This window comes from Balaenoptera physalus (genome assembly GCF_965194825.1).
Source record: "Balaenoptera physalus genome assembly, chromosome: 9".
Lineage (NCBI taxonomy): Eukaryota > Metazoa > Chordata > Mammalia > Artiodactyla > Balaenopteridae > Balaenoptera > Balaenoptera physalus.
The window spans coordinates 76,895,311-76,909,507 of NC_138888.1; positions in this window are offsets into that span (position 1 = coordinate 76,895,311).

Genomic DNA, 14,197 nt, shown 5'->3' on the forward strand with positions numbered 1-14,197 from the left:
TCAGCACCTTTAACCTCCTGTTCCGTACAGGTTGCAATTTGTCCTGAGGATGAACGGGAAGAGGGGTAACCAATGAGAGACTAGCTCTAGGTATCGGGACAGGCACAGGTCACTCTATTTTCCCATCAGGAAGAAGAATTAACCACAGGCTCAGCCTGCCGCCCGGGACCAGAATAGGGCCTGAAGCAATCCTGCGCTTTTGCGGCCAGCTCCCAAGAAAGCGAGTTGAAAAATGGAGCTCAGGGGCACTGCAATTCACAAACCTGCAGACTTATAAATGATAACTCTGGTCCACAAATATATTGAGGGAAGGCAACGAAGAGGAATGGAAAGCAAGGCAGAATTGCAGGAAACAGATTTCAGGAGGGAGATTCGAATCGGCTTTAAAGCACAGGAAAAGCGGCAAAACCTCGACAATGAAGCCCTTGGCCAAAAAGGGCGTATGCGTTTTTTCCTGAATATATTCAGGAAAAAACGCATACGCCCTTTTTGGCCAACCAAGCAACCTGGAAAGGCAAATCAGCGCTACAAAGAAGTCTCGCTTCCCATCGGTCAAAAGGGCCATGCTGAATAAAGTGTCAAAACCAGAAATGCAGGACAGGCCATGGAGAAACGGGAGCCTGGCTACGCTGATGGGCGGGATGTAAATTGCCAACAGCCACTCTGGAGAAGTGTACGGTGTGTCCTGAAACCTCCAAAAAACTCAGCTTAGAGAGCATAGGGCACTTCCACTCATGGGCGTATAAATTGGGAAAACTAAAAATCAGCAAGACACAGGCACCCCAAAGTTTAGGGCTGCTCTGTTGACAAGAACCTCCACTTCGTTACACCTTAAATATCCCAGGAAAGAGAAAAATGGATAAAGACGTTGTGGTCCTTATGTACAATGGAATATCACTCAGCCATGAAACCAACGTCATAAGGCTAGTAGCAGCATGATGAGTGGATTTAGGTATGACGATTCTAAGTGAAATAAGTCATACAGAAAAAGACACTTATCATAGGATATCACTTAAAGACGGAATGTAAAAACCGCTACCCTTGAACTGAATTACAAAACAGAACAGAGTCCCACGTTTAGAAAACACACTATGGCTGCTTCACGGGAAAGGTGAGGTGGGGTGATGCATAAAACAAGGGTTTCAAATTAGGTCAGATACCGTTCCATAAACCCAATATGTAATAGACAAGACCTACTCCTTGATCAGTGAATTGGACTCAACACCCCCTATTCACCGCCCAAGAATATATCTGACTAGTAAGAATCTTAAAACCTATGTATTGATATCTCTCTGTAAGTGACTCAAGTGGGTGTAAAGCGGCAGAAACACAGCAGAGGAAAGCAGCTATACCACATTATAAAAATCAATTACTTTTAAAAACCCGTGAAACAAAGACAGTGAAAGAGAGAGAAATTCTTACAAAATTCGTTCAGGGGCTGTGATGCCACCTGGATTGACCATATCTAGACCCACAGCTGATTGAGACATAAGGGTGGACACTCTTGGGGCTGAGAGGTTTGGTGAGGTTGGGTGAGGAAACACAGACCCTTTAAAGTAATACTGCATGGTACCCATCCCATGGGTCCCAAATCTCCAGGTTCAAGGGCATCTTCCTACATCGAAAACATGCATGAGAAACCCAGAAGATGGTACACCGTGTGATCGGGAAAGGTTTCCAAAACGCACCTCTTTTCTCATCTCCTTGTGCTCGGGTTCGCCATTCCAGCCGCTTTACTAGCAATCTCCCTCCTTGGAGAATCAGCACCTTTAACCTCCTGTTCCGTACAGGTTGCAATTTGTCCTGAGGATGAACGGGAAGAGGGGTAACCAATGAGAGACTAGCTCTAGGTATCGGGACAGGCACAGGTCACTCTATTTTCCCATCAGGAAGAAGAATTAACCACAGGCTCAGCCTGCCGCCCGGGACCAGAATAGGGCCTGAAGCAATCTTGCGCTTTTGCGGCCAGCTCCCAAGAAAGTGAGTTGAAAAATGGAGCTCAGGGGCACTGCAATTCACAAACCTGCAGACTTATAAATGATAACTCTCGTCCACAAATATATTGAGGGAAGGCAACGAAGAGGAATGGAAAGCAAGGCAGAATTGCAGGAAACAGATTTCAGGAGGGAGATTCGAATCGCCTTTAAAGCACAGGAAAAGCGGCAAAACCTCGACAATGAAGCCCTTGGCCAAAAAGGGCGTATGCGTTTTTTCCTGAATATATTCAGGAAAAAACGCATACGCCCTTTTTGGCCAACCAAGCAACCTGGAAAGGCAAATCAGCGCGACAAAGAAGTCTCGCTTCCCATCGGTCAAAAGGGCCATGCTGAATAAAGTGTCCAAACCAGAAATGCAGGACAGGCCATGGAGAAACGGGAGCCTGGCTACGCTGATGGGCGGGATGTAAATTGCCAACAGCCACTCTGGAGAAGTGTACGGTGTGTCCTGAAACCTCTAAAAAACTCAGCTTAGAGAGCAAAGGGCACTTCCACTCATGGGCGTATAAATTGGGAAAACTAAAAATCAGCAAGACACAGGCACCCCAAAGTTTAGGGCTGCTCTGTTGACAAGAACCTCCACTTCGTTACACCTTAAATATCCCAGGAAAGAGAAAAATGGATAAAGACGTTGTGGTCCTTATGTACAATGGAATATCACTCAGCCATGAAACCAAAGTCATAAGGCTAGTAGCAGCATGATGAGTGGATTTAGGTATGACGATTCTAAGTGAAATAAGTCATACAGAAAAAGACACTTATCATAGGATATCACTTATAGAGGGAATGTAAAAACCGCTACCCTTGAACTGAATTACAAAACAGAACAGAGTCCCACGTTTAGAAAACACACTATGGCTGCTTCACGGGAAAGGTGAGGTGGGGTGATGCATAAAACAAGGGTTTCAAATTAGGTCAGATAACGTTCCATAAACCCAATATGTAATAGACAAGACCTACTCCTTGATCAGTGAATTGGACTCAACACCCCCTATTCACCGCCCAAGAATATATCTGACTAGTAAGAATCTTAAAACCTATGTATTTATATCTCTCTGTAAGTGACTCAAGTGGGTGTAAAGCGGCAGAAACACCGCAGAGGAAAGCAGCTATACCACATTATAAAAATCAATTACTTTTACAAACCCGTGAAACAAACACAGTGAAAGAGAGAGAAATTCTTACAAAATTCGTTCAGGGGCTGTGATGCCACCTGGATTGACCATATCTAGACCCACAGCTGATTGAGACATAAGGGTGGACACTCTTGGGGCTGAGAGGTTTGGTGAGGTTGGGTGAGGAAACACAGACCCTTTAAAGTAATACTGCATGGTACCCATCCCATGGGTCCCAAATCTCCAGGTTCAAGGGCATCTTCCTACATCAAAAACATGCATGAGAAACCCAGAAGATGGTACACCGTGTGATCGGGAAAGGTTTCCAAAACGCACCTCTTTTCTCATCTCCTTGTGCTCGGGTTCGCCATTCCAGCCGCTTTACTAGCAATCTCCCTCCTTGGAGAATCAGCACCTTTAACCTCCTGTTCCGTACAGGTTGCAATTTGTCCTGAGGATGAACGGGAAGAGGGGTAACCAATGAGAGACTAGCTCTAGGTATCGGGACAGGCACAGGTCACTCTATTTTCCCATCAGGAAGAAGAATTAACCACAGGCTCAGCCTGCCGCCCGGGACCAGAATAGGGCCTGAAGCAATCCTGCGCTTTTGCGGCCAGCTCCCAAGAAAGTGAGTTGAAACATGGAGCTCAGGGGCACTGCAATTCACAAACCTGCAGACTTATAAATGATAACTCTCGTCCACAAATATATTGAGGGAAGGTAACGAAGAGGAATGGAAAGCAAGGCAGAATTGCAGGAAACAGATTTCAGGAGGGAGATTCGAATCGCCTTTAAAGCACAGGAAAAGCGGCAAAACCTCGACAATGAAGCCCTTGGCCAAAAAGGGCGTATGCGTTTTTTCCTGAATATATTCAGGAAAAAACGCATACGCCCTTTTTGGCCAACCAAGCAACCTGGAAAGGCAAATCAGCGCGACAAAGAAGTCTCGCTTCCCATCGGTCAAAAGGGCCATGCTGAATAAAGTGTCAAAACCAAAAATGCAGGACAGGCCATGGAGAAACGGGAGCCTGGCTACGCTGATGGGAGGGATGTAAATTGCCAACAGCCACTCTGGAGAAGTGTACGGTGTGTCCTGAAACATCTAAAAAACTCAGCTTAGAGAGCACAGGGCACTTCCACTCATGGGCGTATTAATTGGGAAAACTAAAAATCAGCAAGACACAGGCACCCCAAAGTTTAGGGCTGCTCTGTTGACAAGAACCTCCACTTCGTTACACCTTAAATATCCCAGGAAAGAGAAAAATGGATAAAGACGTTGTGGTCCTTATGTACAATGGAATATCACTCAGCCATGAAACCAACGTCATAAGGCTAGTAGCAGCATGATGAGTGGATTTAGGTATGACGATTCTAAGTGAAATAAGTCATACAGAAAAAGACACTTATCATAAGATATCACTTATAAAGGGAATGTAAAAACCGCTACCCTTGAACTGAATTACAAAACAGAACACAGTCCCACGTTTAGAAAACACACTATGGCTGCTTCACGTGAAAGGTGAGGTGGGGTGATGCATAAAACAAGGGTTTCAAATTAGGTCAGATACCGTTCCATAAAGCCAATATGTAATAGACAAGACCTACTCCTTGATCAGTGAATTGGACTCAACACCCCCTATTCACCGCCCAAGAATATATCTGACTAGTAAGAATCTTAAAACCTATGTTTTGATATCTCTCTGTAAGTGAGTCAAGTGGGTGTAAAGCGGCAGAAACACAGCAGAGGAAAGCAGCTAAACCACATTATAAAAATCAATTACTTTTAAAAACCCGTGAAACAAAGACAGTGAAAGAGAGAGAAATTCTTACAAAATTCGTTCAGGGGCTGTGATGCCACCTGGATTGACCATATCTAGACCCACAGCTGATTGAGACATAAGGGTGGACACTCTTGGGGCTGAGAGGTTTGGTGAGGTTGGGTGAGGAAACACAGACCCTTTAAAGTAATACTGCATGGTACCCATCCCATGGGTCCCAAATCTCCAGGTTCAAGGGCATCTTCCTACATCAAAAACATGCATGAGAAACCCAGAAGATGGTACACCGTGTGATCGGGAAAGGTTTCCAAAACGCACCTCTTTTCTCAACTCCTTGTGCTCGGGTTCGCCATTCAAGCCGCTTTACTAGCAATTTCCCTCCTTGGAGAATCAGCACCTTTAACCTCCTGTTCCGTACAGGTTGCAATTTGTCCTGAGGATGAACGGGAAGAGGGGGAACCAATGAGAGACTAGCTCTAGGTATCGGGACAGGCACAGGTCACTCTATTTTCCCATCAGGAAGAAGAATTAACCACAGGCTCAGCCTGCCGCCCGGGACCAGAATAGGGCCTGAAGCAATCTTGCGCTTTTGCGGCCAGCTCCCAAGAAAGTGAGTTGAAAAATGGAGCTCAGGGGCACTGCAATTCACAAACCTGCAGACTTATAAATGATAACTCTCGTCCACAAATATATTGAGGGAAGGTAACGAAGAGGAATGGAAAGCAAGGCAGAATTGCAGGAAATAGATTTCAGGAGGGAGATTCGAATCGGCTTTAAAGCACAGGAAAAGCGGCAAAACCTCGACAATGAAGCCCTTTGCCAAAAAGGGCGTATGCGTTTTTTCCTGAATATATTCAGGAAAAAACGCATACGCCCTTTTTGGCCAACCAAGCAACCTGGAAAGGCAAATCAGCGCTACAAAGAAGTCTCGCTTCCCATCGGTCAAAAGGGCCATGCTGAATAAAGTGTCAAAACCAGAAATGCAGGACAGGCCATGGAGAAACGGGAGCCTGGCTACGCTGATGGGCGGGATGTAAATTGCCAACAGCCACTCTGGAGAAGTGTACGGTGTGTCCTGAAACCTCCAAAAAACTCAGCTTAGAGAGCATAGGGCACTTCCACTCATGGGCGTATAAATTGGGAAAACTAAAAATCAGCAAGACACAGGCACCCCAAAGTTTAGGGCTGCTCTGTTGACAAGAACCTCCACTTCGTTACACCTTAAATATCCAAGGAAAGAGAAAAATGGATAAAGACGTTGTGGTCCTTATGTACAATGGAATATCACTCAGCCATGAAACCAACGTCATAAGGCTAGTAGCAGCATGATGAGTGGATTTAGGTATGACGATTCTAAGTGAAATAAGTCATACAGAAAAAGACACTTATCATAAGATATCACTTATAGAGGGAATGTAAAAACCGCTACCCTTGAACTGAATTACAAAACAGAACAGAGTCCCACGTTTAGAAAACACACTATGGCTGCTTCACGGGAAAGGTGAGGTGGGGTGATGCATAAAACACGGGTTTCAAATTAGCTCAGATACCGTTCCATACAGCCAATATGTAATAGACAAGACCTACTCCTTGCTCAGTGAATTGGACTCAACACCCCCTATTCACCGCCCAAGAATATATCTGACTAGTAAGAATCTTAAAACCTATGTTTTGATATCTCTCTGTAAGTGAGTCAAGTGGGTGTAAAGCGGCAGAAACACAGCAGAGGAAAGCAGCTAAACCACATTATAAAAATCAATTACTTTTAAAAACCCGTGAAACAAAGACAGTGAAAGAGAGAGAAATTCTTACAAAATTCGTTCAGGGGCTGTGATGCCACCTGGATTGACCATATCTAGACCCACAGCTGATTGAGACATAAGGGTGGACACTCTTGGGGCTGAGAGGTTTGGTGAGGTTGGGTGAGGAAACACAGACCCTTTAAAGTAATACTGCATGGTACCCATCCCATGGGTCCCAAATCTCCAGGTTCAAGGGCATCTTCCTACATCGAAAACATGCATGAGAAACCCAGAAGATGGTACACCGTGTGATCGGGAAAGGTTTCCAAAACGCACCTCTTTTCTCATCTCCTTGTGCTCGGGTTCGCCATTCCAGCCGCTTTACTAGCAATCTCCCTCCTTGGAGAATCAGCACCTTTAACCTCCTGTTCCGTACAGGTTGCAATTTGTCCTGAGGATGAACGGGAAGAGGGGTAACCAATGAGAGACTAGCTCTAGGTATCGGGACAGGCACAGGTCACTCTATTTTCCCATCAGGAAGAAGAATTAACCACAGGCTCAGCCTGCCGCCCGGGACCAGAATAGGGCCTGAAGCAATCCTGCGCTTTTGCGGCCAGCTCCCAAGAAAGCGAGTTGAAAAATGGAGCTCAGGGGCACTGCAATTCACAAACCTGCAGACTTATAAATGATAACTCTGGTCCACAAATATATTGAGGGAAGGCAACGAAGAGGAATGGAAAGCAAGGCAGAATTGCAGGAAACAGATTTCAGGAGGGAGATTCGAATCGGCTTTAAAGCACAGGAAAAGCGGCAAAACCTCGACAATGAAGCCCTTGGCCAAAAAGGGCGTATGCGTTTTTTCCTGAATATATTCAGGAAAAAACGCATACGCCCTTTTTGGCCAACCAAGCAACCTGGAAAGGCAAATCAGCGCTACAAAGAAGTCTCGCTTCCCATCGGTCAAAAGGGCCATGCTGAATAAAGTGTCAAAACCAGAAATGCAGGACAGGCCATGGAGAAACGGGAGCCTGGCTACGCTGATGGGCGGGATGTAAATTGCCAACAGCCACTCTGGAGAAGTGTACGGTGTGTCCTGAAACCTCCAAAAAACTCAGCTTAGAGAGCATAGGGCACTTCCACTCATGGGCGTATAAATTGGGAAAACTAAAAATCAGCAAGACACAGGCACCCCAAAGTTTAGGGCTGCTCTGTTGACAAGAACCTCCACTTCGTTACACCTTAAATATCCCAGGAAAGAGAAAAATGGATAAAGACGTTGTGGTCCTTATGTACAATGGAATATCACTCAGCCATGAAACCAACGTCATAAGGCTAGTAGCAGCATGATGAGTGGATTTAGGTATGACGATTCTAAGTGAAATAAGTCATACAGAAAAAGACACTTATCATAAGATATCACTTATAGAGGGAATGTAAAAACCGCTACCCTTGAACTGAATTACAAAACAGAACAGAGTCCCACGTTTAGAAAACACACTATGGCTGCTTCACGGGAAAGGTGAGGTGGGGTGATGCATAAAACACGGGTTTCAAATTAGCTCAGATACCGTTCCATACAGCCAATATGTAATAGACAAGACCTACTCCTTGCTCAGTGAATTGGACTCAACACCCCCTATTCACCGCCCAAGAATATATCTGACTAGTAAGAATCTTAAAACCTATGTTTTGATATCTCTCTGTAAGTGAGTCAAGTGGGTGTAAAGCGGCAGAAACACAGCAGAGGAAAGCAGCTAAACCACATTATAAAAATCAATTACTTTTAAAAACCCGTGAAACAAAGACAGTGAAAGAGAGAGAAATTCTTACAAAATTCGTTCAGGGGCTGTGATGCCACCTGGATTGACCATATCTAGACCCACAGCTGATTGAGACATAAGGGTGGACACTCTTGGGGCTGAGAGGTTTGGTGAGGTTGGGTGAGGAAACACAGACCCTTTAAAGTAATACTGCATGGTACCCATCCCATGGGTCCCAAATCTCCAGGTTCAAGGGCATCTTCCTACATCGAAAACATGCATGAGAAACCCAGAAGATGGTACACCGTGTGATCGGGAAAGGTTTCCAAAACGCACCTCTTTTCTCATCTCCTTGTGCTCGGGTTCGCCATTCCAGCCGCTTTACTAGCAATCTCCCTCCTTGGAGAATCAGCACCTTTAACCTCCTGTTCCGTACAGGTTGCAATTTGTCCTGAGGATGAACGGGAAGAGGGGTAACCAATGAGAGACTAGCTCTAGGTATCGGGACAGGCACAGGTCACTCTATTTTCCCATCAGGAAGAAGAATTAACCACAGGCTCAGCCTGCCGCCCGGGACCAGAATAGGGCCTGAAGCAATCCTGCGCTTTTGCGGCCAGCTCCCAAGAAAGCGAGTTGAAAAATGGAGCTCAGGGGCACTGCAATTCACAAACCTGCAGACTTATAAATGATAACTCTGGTCCACAAATATATTGAGGGAAGGCAACGAAGAGGAATGGAAAGCAAGGCAGAATTGCAGGAAACAGATTTCAGGAGGGAGATTCGAATCGGCTTTAAAGCACAGGAAAAGCGGCAAAACCTCGACAATGAAGCCCTTGGCCAAAAAGGGCGTATGCGTTTTTTCCTGAATATATTCAGGAAAAAACGCATACGCCCTTTTTGGCCAACCAAGCAACCTGGAAAGGCAAATCAGCGCTACAAAGAAGTCTCGCTTCCCATCGGTCAAAAGGGCCATGCTGAATAAAGTGTCAAAACCAGAAATGCAGGACAGGCCATGGAGAAACGGGAGCCTGGCTACGCTGATGGGCGGGATGTAAATTGCCAACAGCCACTCTGGAGAAGTGTACGGTGTGTCCTGAAACCTCCAAAAAACTCAGCTTAGAGAGCATAGGGCACTTCCACTCATGGGCGTATAAATTGGGAAAACTAAAAATCAGCAAGACACAGGCACCCCAAAGTTTAGGGCTGCTCTGTTGACAAGAACCTCCACTTCGTTACACCTTAAATATCCCAGGAAAGAGAAAAATGGATAAAGAAGTTGTGGTCCTTATGTACAATGGAATATCACTCAGCCATGAAACCAACGTCATAAGGCTAGTAGCAGCATGATGAGTGGATTTAGGTATGACGATTCTAAGTGAAATAAGTCATACAGAAAAAGACACTTATCATAGGATATCACTTATAGAGGGAATGTAAAAACCGCTACCCTTGAAATGAATTACAAAACAGAACAGAGTCCCACGTTTAGAAAACACACTATGGCTGCTTCACGGGAAAGGTGAGGTGGGGTGATGCATAAAACACGGGTTTCAAATTAGCTCAGATACCGTTCCATACAGCCAATATGTAATAGACAAGACCTACTCCTTGCTCAGTGAATTGGACTCAACACCCCCTATTCACCGCCCAAGAATATATCTGACTAGTAAGAATCTTAAAACCTATGTTTTGATATCTCTCTGTAAGTGAGTCAAGTGGGTGTAAAGCGGCAGAAACACAGCAGAGGAAAGCAGCTAAACCACATTATAAAAATCAATTACTTTTAAAAACCCGTGAAACAAAGACAGTGAAAGAGAGAGAAATTCTTACAAAATTCGTTCAGGGGCTGTGATGCCACCTGGATTGACCATATCTAGACCCACAGCTGATTGAGACATAAGGGTGGACACTCTTGGGGCTGAGAGGTTTGGTGAGGTTGGGTGAGGAAACACAGACCCTTTAAAGTAATACTGCATGGTACCCATCCCATGGGTCCCAAATCTCCAGGTTCAAGGGCATCTTCCTACATCGAAAACATGCATGAGAAACCCAGAAGATGGTACACCGTGTGATCGGGAAAGGTTTCCAAAACGCACCTCTTTTCTCATCTCCTTGTTCTCGGGTTCGCCATTCCAGCCGCTTTACTAGCAATCTCCCTCCTTGGAGAATCAGCACCTTTAACCTCCTGTTCCGTACAGGTTGCAATTTGTCCTGAGGATGAACGGGAAGAGGGGTAACCAATGAGAGACTAGCTCTAGGTATCGGGACAGGCACAGGTCACTCTATTTTCCCATCAGGAAGAAGAATTAACCACAGGCTCAGCCTGCCGCCCGGGACCAGAATAGGGCCTGAAGCAATCCTGCGCTTTTGCGGCCAGCTCCCAAGAAAGCGAGTTGAAAAATGGAGCTCAGGGGCACTGCAATTCACAAACCTGCAGACTTATAAATGATAACTCTGGTCCACAAATATATTGAGGGAAGGCAACGAAGAGGAATGGAAAGCAAGGCAGAATTGCAGGAAACAGATTTCAGGAGGGAGATTCGAATCGGCTTTAAAGCACAGGAAAAGCGGCAAAACCTCGACAATGAAGCCCTTGGCCAAAAAGGGCGTATGCGTTTTTTCCTGAATATATTCAGGAAAAAACGCATACGCCCTTTTTGGCCAACCAAGCAACCTGGAAAGGCAAATCAGCGCTACAAAGAAGTCTCGCTTCCCATCGGTCAAAAGGGCCATGCTGAATAAAGTGTCAAAACCAGAAATGCAGGACAGGCCATGGAGAAACGGGAGCCTGGCTACGCTGATGGGCGGGATGTAAATTGCCAACAGCCACTCTGGAGAAGTGTACGGTGTGTCCTGAAACCTCCAAAAAACTCAGCTTAGAGAGCATAGGGCACTTCCACTCATGGGCGTATAAATTGGGAAAACTAAAAATCAGCAAGACACAGGCACCCCAAAGTTTAGGGCTGCTCTGTTGACAAGAACCTCCACTTCGTTACACCTTAAATATCCCAGGAAAGAGAAAAATGGATAAAGACGTTGTGGTCCTTATGTACAATGGAATATCACTCAGCCATGAAACCAACGTCATAAGGCTAGTAGCAGCATGATGAGTGGATTTAGGTATGACGATTCTAAGTGAAATAAGTCATACAGAAAAAGACACTTATCATAAGATATCACTTATAGAGGGAATGTAAAAACCGCTACCCTTGAACTGAATTACAAAACAGAACAGAGTCCCACGTTTAGAAAACACACTATGGCTGCTTCACGGGAAAGGTGAGGTGGGGTGATGCATAAAACACGGGTTTCAAATTAGCTCAGATACCGTTCCATACAGCCAATATGTAATAGACAAGACCTACTCCTTGCTCAGTGAATTGGACTCAACACCCCCTATTCACCGCCCAAGAATATATCTGACTAGTAAGAATCTTAAAACCTATGTTTTGATATCTCTCTGTAAGTGAGTCAAGTGGGTGTAAAGCGGCAGAAACACAGCAGAGGAAAGCAGCTAAACCACATTATAAAAATCAATTACTTTTAAAAACCCGTGAAACAAAGACAGTGAAAGAGAGAGAAATTCTTACAAAATTCGTTCAGGGGCTGTGATGCCACCTGGATTGACCATATCTAGACCCACAGCTGATTGAGACATAAGGGTGGACACTCTTGGGGCTGAGAGGTTTGGTGAGGTTGGGTGAGGAAACACAGACCCTTTAAAGTAATACTGCATGGTACCCATCCCATGGGTCCCAAATCTCCAGGTTCAAGGGCATCTTCCTACATCGAAAACATGCATGAGAAACCCAGAAGATGGTACACCGTGTGATCGGGAAAGGTTTCCAAAACGCACCTCTTTTCTCATCTCCTTGTGCTCGGGTTCGCCATTCCAGCCGCTTTACTAGCAATCTCCCTCCTTGGAGAATCAGCACCTTTAACCTCCTGTTCCGTACAGGTTGCAATTTGTCCTGAGGATGAACGGGAAGAGGGGTAACCAATGAGAGACTAGCTCTAGGTATCGGGACAGGCACAGGTCACTCTATTTTCCCATCAGGAAGAAGAATTAACCACAGGCTCAGCCTGCCGCCCGGGACCAGAATAGGGCCTGAAGCAATCTTGCGCTTTTGCGGCCAGCTCCCAAGAAAGTGAGTTGAAAAATGGAGCTCAGGGGCACTGCAATTCACAAACCTGCAGACTTATAAATGATAACTCTCGTCCACAAATATATTGAGGGAAGGTAACGAAGAGGAATGGAAAGAAAGGCAGAATTGCAGGAAACAGATTTCAGGAGGGAGATTCAAATCGCCTTTAAAGCACATGAAAAGCGGCAAAACCTCGACAATGAAGCCCTTGGCCAAAAAGGGCGTATGCGTTTTTACCTGAATATATTCAGGAAAAAACGCATACGCCCTTTTTGGCCAACCAAGCAACCTGGAAAGGCAAATCAGCGCTACAAAGAAGTCTCGCTTCCCATCGGTCAAAAGGGCCATGCTGAATAAAGTGTCAAAACCAGAAATGCAGGACAGGCCATGGAGAAACGGGAGCCTGGCTACGCTGATGGGCGGGATGTAAATTGCCAACAGCCACTCTGGAGAAGTGTACGGTGTGTCCTGAAACCTCCAAAAAACTCAGCTTAGAGAGCATAGGGCACTTCCACTCATGGGCGTATAAATTGGGAAAACTAAAAATCAGCAAGACACAGGCACCCCAAAGTTTAGGGCTGCTCTGTTGACAAGAACCTCCACTTCGTTACACCTTAAATATCCCAGGAAAGAGAAAAATGGATAAAGAAGTTGTGGTCCTTATGTACAATGGAATATCACTCAGCCATGAAACCAACGTCATAAGGCTAGTAGCAGCATGATGAGTGGATTTAGGTATGACGATTCTAAGTGAAATAAGTCATACAGAAAAAGACACTTATCATAAGATATCACTTATAGAGGGAATGTAAAAACCGCTACCCTTGAACTGAATTACAAATCAGAACAGAGTCCCACGTTTAGAAAACACACTATGGCTGCTTCACGGGAAAGGTGAGGTGGGGTGATGCATAAAACACGGGTTTCAAATTAGCTCAGATACCGTTCCATACAGCCAATATGTAATAGACAAGACCTACTCCTTGCTCAGTGAATTGGACTCAACACCCCCTATTCACCGCCCAAGAATATATCTGACTAGTAAGAATCTTAAAACCTATGTTTTGATATCTCTCTGTAAGTGAGTCAAGTGGGTGTAAAGCGGCAGAAACACAGCAGAGGAAAGCAGCTAAACCACATTATAAAAATCAATTACTTTTAAAAACCCGTGAAACAAAGACAGTGAAAGAGAGAGAAATTCTTACAAAATTCGTTCAGGGGCTGTGATGCCACCTGGATTGACCATATCTAGACCCACAGCTGATTGAGACATAAGGGTGGACACTCTTGGGGCTGAGAGGTTTGGTGAGGTTGGGTGAGGAAACACAGACCCTTTAAAGTAATACTGCATGGTACCCATCCCATGGGTCCCAAATCTCCAGGTTCAAGGGCATCTTCCTACATCGAAAACATGCATGAGAAACCCAGAAGATGGTACACCGTGTGATCGGGAAAGGTTTCCAAAACGCACCTCTTTTCTCATCTCCTTGTGCTCGGGTTCGCCATTCCAGCCGCTTTACTAGCAATCTCCCTCCTTGGAGAATCAGCACCTTTAACCTCCTGTTCCGTACAGGTTGCAATTTGTCCTGAGGATGAACGGGAAGAGGGGGAACCAATGAGAGACTAGCTCTAGGTATCGGGACAGGCACAGGTCACTCTA